Below are 6,175 nucleotides of genomic sequence, written 5' to 3' on the forward strand. Positions count from 1 at the left end.
GAATTAGTATATGTCTTGAAATGCACGCTCAATAAAATTTTCTGAATGAAATTGAGTGTTCGGATTCAGGCATGCAGGGCTCTGCAAACCTGCAATTTATTATTTTGTGAACAATGAAGTTAAACTTTTTCTCAAATATTTTGCTAATGATAATCTAAGCCCAAGTATATAAGTCGTTACTTTTTAAAAAAATTTTCTGAAACTGTCAAGTCAACAAATGCACGTGTAAAAAAGAGAAATTTGTCTTGCAGTTTTTATTCTAACAGCATAAAGTGCCAAGTGTACAGTCTTTGTCAAAAGTAACCAGGCTGCATGGTTTGCTTCTAGCTCGTACAGTGGATCCCTCACAGCTTCCCTAAAGCTGGAATGGTAGCTAAAGGTAAGGACTGAGGGTCTTATTACCTTCCAACACGTTTTGATCCTTAGGAATAACACAAGGGCTCCACTATACAACCATGCAGCCTGGTTACTTTTGACAAAGACTGTACGTTTGATGGATTTGACCCACTGAGATTGTTAGTGCATTGATGAGTTTCATTTTGTCAACCATATAGGCACATGCATGCAGTATCTGCTGCCCAGCATCGGCCATACAAATACAGCCATGGTTTGTGCCATGCCAAACAAGTAGGTACAGTCGTGGGTAAAAAAGATTAGCACACATGACGGAACACCAGAGCGCCGGAATGACAACGCCTGGCACTGCGGGTGGCGGAGAGGCTGATAACGGGAGTGCCGGGCCGTTCCCATTCTACAGTATTAAGGGGGTCTGCCACGGACAATAAAATTACTGCGGACTGCCACGGACAGCAAATTAGCGGACTGCCACGGACAGCAAAACTGCTGACTAAAAGCAGCGCTATCATATATTGTTCCCGCGAGTTCCTTTTGACAAACCATCGCGGACATAAAAAAACAGTAATAAAAAGAAGCCATCTGTGCTCATGATAACCGAGCCAAAATAAATTCCGCAAGCACAGTCACGTAGGGTCGGCACTTCAACGCTCGGGCGGTGCACGCTTGATAAAGCTTACTTCCTGCCGCCCCCCCCCCCCCCCCGTAGGCTGCAAACATGGAAACGGCCCGTTAGGCAGTTCTGCCTACCGCAGCGCCGCGTGGTGAGATATACGAATTCTGATCGCCAGTGATCTGAGCTAATATTTTTTGCTCGCGACTGTACACATCCATAGGCTCCCACCGTGGTTTCCACATAGTCCAGTGTTGCCTGCCAGGCCCACCGAGATAATCACGATGGATACCACCAAGCCCATCCCGTCCCACCGTGTTCACTGAAGTGTCCAGTGTGGTTTCCATTCAGCCCAATATTGTTTACTAGAAGTGCCAGTGCAGCCACCACAATTTCCACTCAATCCAGGGTGGCCCAAAGTCGCCATTAGTGCATCCAACATCTCTCCCATTCGCTCCAACAGCACCCAGCGTGGAAACCAACACTTCCAATCAGCCCACCGTTTTCTCCAACATGGAAACCAACACTTCCATTCGGCCCACCGTTTTCTCCAACTTGACTTTTGCTGGAATTTTCAACAGGGTTATTTCCTCGGATGTCTTTTATGCCATCGCCTAGGATGGTGAGAAATGACAGGTGGTGGCTAATGTACGACACGTAAACTCATGTTTGCCACATCTACATATAGTATGCCGATGTAGTCGACACCTCTCACACATTTATAGTGTTCAATTGGAGTTCGTGTTTGACTGCATTTATGTTGATGAACTCTTCTATACGCAGCATTTTTCATTGGCGCCTGTGCTCAAGTCCCCAAATGATGGCGGCTACATCCAATTTGGCTGCTATTTGGCTGTATTTCAGCCTGGCTATGTTACAAAAGGCCCTCACAACGCAATATTTCGATCAACATTTCACCTCACCAGTCTCCTTCTGCTTCTGTTTCTTGTTCCTCTTAATTCGATGCTGCGGAGTGCTTTTTTTCCTGATCATTGTACACCCGCGCTGCCTTGCTCTTCTGCCACAATCTTTGATGCGACAAACTTTTTTGCCATGGTTTCATTCATCACATTCATCATTTCCGTTTCCTAGCCCTGTTTCTCATTTCTGCATGCTGCGTTCTGCTATCAGCCGTCTGCATCCATCACAGACAATATTTTGGACGTTGATAGGCCATGTAAGCAATGTAAGCTCCGCCTTTTCAGGAACTCTCTTTAGATGCTTACCGCGCAGGTAAGAGCATGACCACTGCCTGCGGTGGGTGTAAGGACGCTAGGTTCTCGCGATTCCGCAAAAGAAAAAAATCTGACTTTAGCTTTCTCCCCCCCCCCCTTTCACAAAGAAAAAAAAGTGTGTGTGGTGGGGGGGGGCAAGTTGAAATACAGAATAAACGAATAGGTCCAAGTTATTCAAAAGGCAACGCTTCAAAGGAGCGCGGAACAGTCTAGCGAAGCAAATCTCCATTACGGTAATGCACGCACAACGCACAGCAGCAGCCGCGCCGTCATGATCCGTGCCGCCGGTGCTCGGCGTTTCGAGCTGTCCAGCTCCAGCACCCGTTTGCCCTTCTTTGCTGTCCCTACTTCACTCAACTTCTGCAGTGCCTTTTATTTCGCAGCGACCCGTACCTCTTTTCCGCATCCACACCCACAAATATGCACTTGCTCGCCCCGCGTTTTGCTTCAAAAATTCATTGAAAAGCGGGCTTCTCCTCACGGCTCGCAAGCCTAATGGCAAAGGTCGCTTTTGCAACATTGCACAGCTCGGAAAAAAAAAAAACACTTGCGGATTCTTTATGAGTTCATGGAATGTAAAACTTTTCGCCGCAGAAAGTGAATGGGCCCTAGCATATGACGTAAACAAGTCGGTGAATTACCTGCGGTGCTTGAGACGTTGCAGCGGATTCCTTTTGCAGCCGGCTCCATGTCGTCTGCCGCGGAATTTTCAGTGATAGCGCATTTGGCTCCAAATAGGCGCGGTAGCGTTTTTTGGGAGGCATGTTGGAGCACCTCCTTTGCCCGCTTGTAACAGGCTTGTACAAGTAGATGAGGCGTTGGCTTGTATAAGCTGCAAGAACGACACTGAAGACAGATGGAACGTACAACCAAGGAGGCGACTACAGACTGCGCGGGAAATTCCGCGCGCCCGCCTCTCCTTTCCTTTTTTTTTATAGCTTCAATGCGTGCCCGCCTCTCCGAGCAAGGCAAACGCTACAATCTAGCCAAAAAGAAAGTGGCGCTTACAAAGTTAACTACATTTACAACATCTACAGATAACTCAATCTGTTTCAGAGCAACGCGCTAAAGCAGTCTCATCAGCATGCAATTTTTTGTTTGACAAGACTGCAGCGCCACGCACACCATTACGTTGTCAAAACATCATGTAGATAGTTTGTTCCAACCGTTCCAACATCCTTTTTGTTCTATACTGCGCGACATTGGTGACTTGCTCCCGAGTGTGCATCAGTGCAATGGTGTTTTACATTTACGTGAAGTTTCTGCTTGACAACGTGAAAAAAGTCACTTCATCGGTTCTTGTGAAAAATTTCCACCCAAAGAGCACGGAAGATTTTGCGGCGGGAAATATCTATCAGGTCTATTGGGAGGGGGACGACAAAACAAAGGGCGGATACTACGACGCGGAAATCCTACAGATGACAGGTAAGAACACTTTTATTACTGTCTGAGTACTTTTGTAATTTCTACTTTGCGGCAGCTGTAGCTACCCGTGTATTTCAAGTGCCTTTAATGTACAGGGCGTTGATTGATATTGAAACTTCATTCAGCCTCTATGTATGTACCGCCATGAGCACGCTTAACACAGACGCTCGAGCGATTGTCTTTCACTGACGTTAGTGCCGCTGGGCGTCGGCCGCTGCGTCTGAGACAAAATTAAAGTGGAAGCAGGGCACGAGCTGTCCGCCAACATACCTCTGCGCCCAGCGCTCAGAGGCTGTAATATCAGTGCAGGACGCGCAAGCGAGCGTTCTTCCAAGCAACCACAGATATCCGTCGGACGTACGAGCTAGATCCGAACGTCCTTTGCCGAGATCGGACGTCCATCGGACGTACGAGCACAATCCGATTTCGGATATCCGTATTCATACATCCGCCGGACGTACAGACAGTATCCGCTTTTGTCTATCCGCATTAGAGACAAGGTGTACGTCCGAGGGATGTACGGTGGAGTATATTCTCCGGATATGAGTATAGAGTTTTTTTATAATTGTTCACACAGAAAAGTCGCGCCGTTCGAGTATGTATACTATAGAGTTCGCTTTTTTAACCTAGAAAATTTTATTCGCGAAGGAAATTTTGTCAGTTTTATTGGCTAGTGTGCGAGAAATTGCGTTAATATCTGCATATCTGCTTTGGAGAAATTTCCATGAGCTACACGGTTTGACTTGAGGACTTTTGTAATTTCGCGCAATTCCCTAGTCATATACTTGAAGTGCAAGGGCCACTGCTGAACTAAATTTATTTAAGGGTAGGAGCGAGTGCTACACAAATTTACAGTAAATCAATTACTAATTTACATCTAGAAAACATCTAAAAATCAGTAGCGACATCGTGTCCGCCGTGGTAGCCACCCTAGCCGTGGTAAAACGCGATTGAAACCACTTGTAAATTGAAAACTGCCGTTTAACTCCGCTATCATCATCATAAATGCAGCTTGTAGTCAGCCCAATCCAATCCATCAGCCGCAGAGTGCAGCGGCTTAATGGCGGCGTTGCAGGTTTGGTGCGAAGTGTGGTGCCGCTTTTGAGCTCTGTTACTAGAATGTGTGGCTTTTTTTAGTCTGCGGACGAAAGTGGTGTGTAACTTGAACAATTCGAAGGATGCGGCAAGTGCCTGAAGCCCTCCTGGAACGCTGGAATATCGTACTACACCGACTTCGGATGAAAGAAGGCCTAGTGTGATTGCCTACGGCATGTCCTACGGAGGTAAGTGCAGTACACTGCTTGGGAATTACTTTTATGACAGTGGAGCAGGATCTGTAACATTCTCTCGCGGGAGAGTTGGAGTTATGTTATGGCTATACTGTGGTGTGGGCTACGGATGGGTTGAGATTTGTTGAGAATGGGTTGAGAATACCAATAACAAAGTTGCCAAGCATTTTTGAATTTATCATGGTCTACTGAGATTTGGCGTGGACTTGATTACTAACCTTTTTCTTTTCATTTTTTGCAGAAAGCTGTTCGCTTCTGCTTCATCATGGAAATAGGAAGATAGATGTGCGCTCGAAGTTTTACGTCTTATTGAGGAGTTACACACTTCACATTAACGCAGTCCTGTGCTGATGTACAGTCACAATAAAATATTCTCGCTGTACTTTCAGTTGCTTTTTCATTTTATTGCCCCGCGGACACGAAGAAAGTATGCATGTGCCATATATGCAAACATCCGAGAAAGATCCGGGAACGGACGTCCGAAATCGATGTCCGTCCGGAACATCCGAAACGGACGGCCAACGGCCGGCCGATGGATAGCTGTGGTTGCTTTGTTAAGCGTGCTGACGGCGGTACAGCACTCGAATTTGCTTGTCAGGGCTATAGGAATGTGTTCTTGAGCTTTTCTGCCTTTCGTAACGCGCACCGCTGTTGTGCAGTTCTCACGTTCAACTTGCAGGTTTGCGAATTCCGTCCTGTTTGCAGCATGTTGCATGTTGATGGATGTAACGAAATTAATCTGGCAGTGTCCGGTAGATGGTAGAGTCGCCCAGCTGAAATTACCCCGGCACCTCCATCAACTGGGCCTCGTGAATACGTTTTTTTTTCTCACTGGCGCCCCTCCAGGCATTCTTCAGTTGTAGTAATGAACTGTCTTATGTACAAGTGATGAGTGGCTGGTCTTCCCAGGGTGAACCCATTGCTTTTTTTTTGGGGGGGGGGGGGGGGGTGTATCACTTGGGACTAGTTCGGAAGCATAAAATGTATACTTCACTGCTCTTGGTTATAGCTCAGTTGATGACCATGTCCTAGCTACGTGTATTGAATATTAAACTGTGAAGACCTCTGTAGCCGAGAAAGCTGCCAAATGTGACAGAGGTTCTCACGCCACACCAGGTAGGAAGTGTCGATTCTGCATTATTTCTTGAAAACTTGACATGAATGCGAAATTCTAGAGGCCCCCGTGTACTGTGCGGTCAGTGCACATTAAAGAATGCTAGGAGGTCGACATTTCTGAAGCCGTTCACTGCGGTATCCCT

Source organism: Amblyomma mixtum, chromosome 10 (genome assembly GCF_055824585.1).
Source record: "Amblyomma mixtum isolate Tamu chromosome 10, ASM5582458v1, whole genome shotgun sequence".
Lineage (NCBI taxonomy): Eukaryota > Metazoa > Arthropoda > Arachnida > Ixodida > Ixodidae > Amblyomma > Amblyomma mixtum.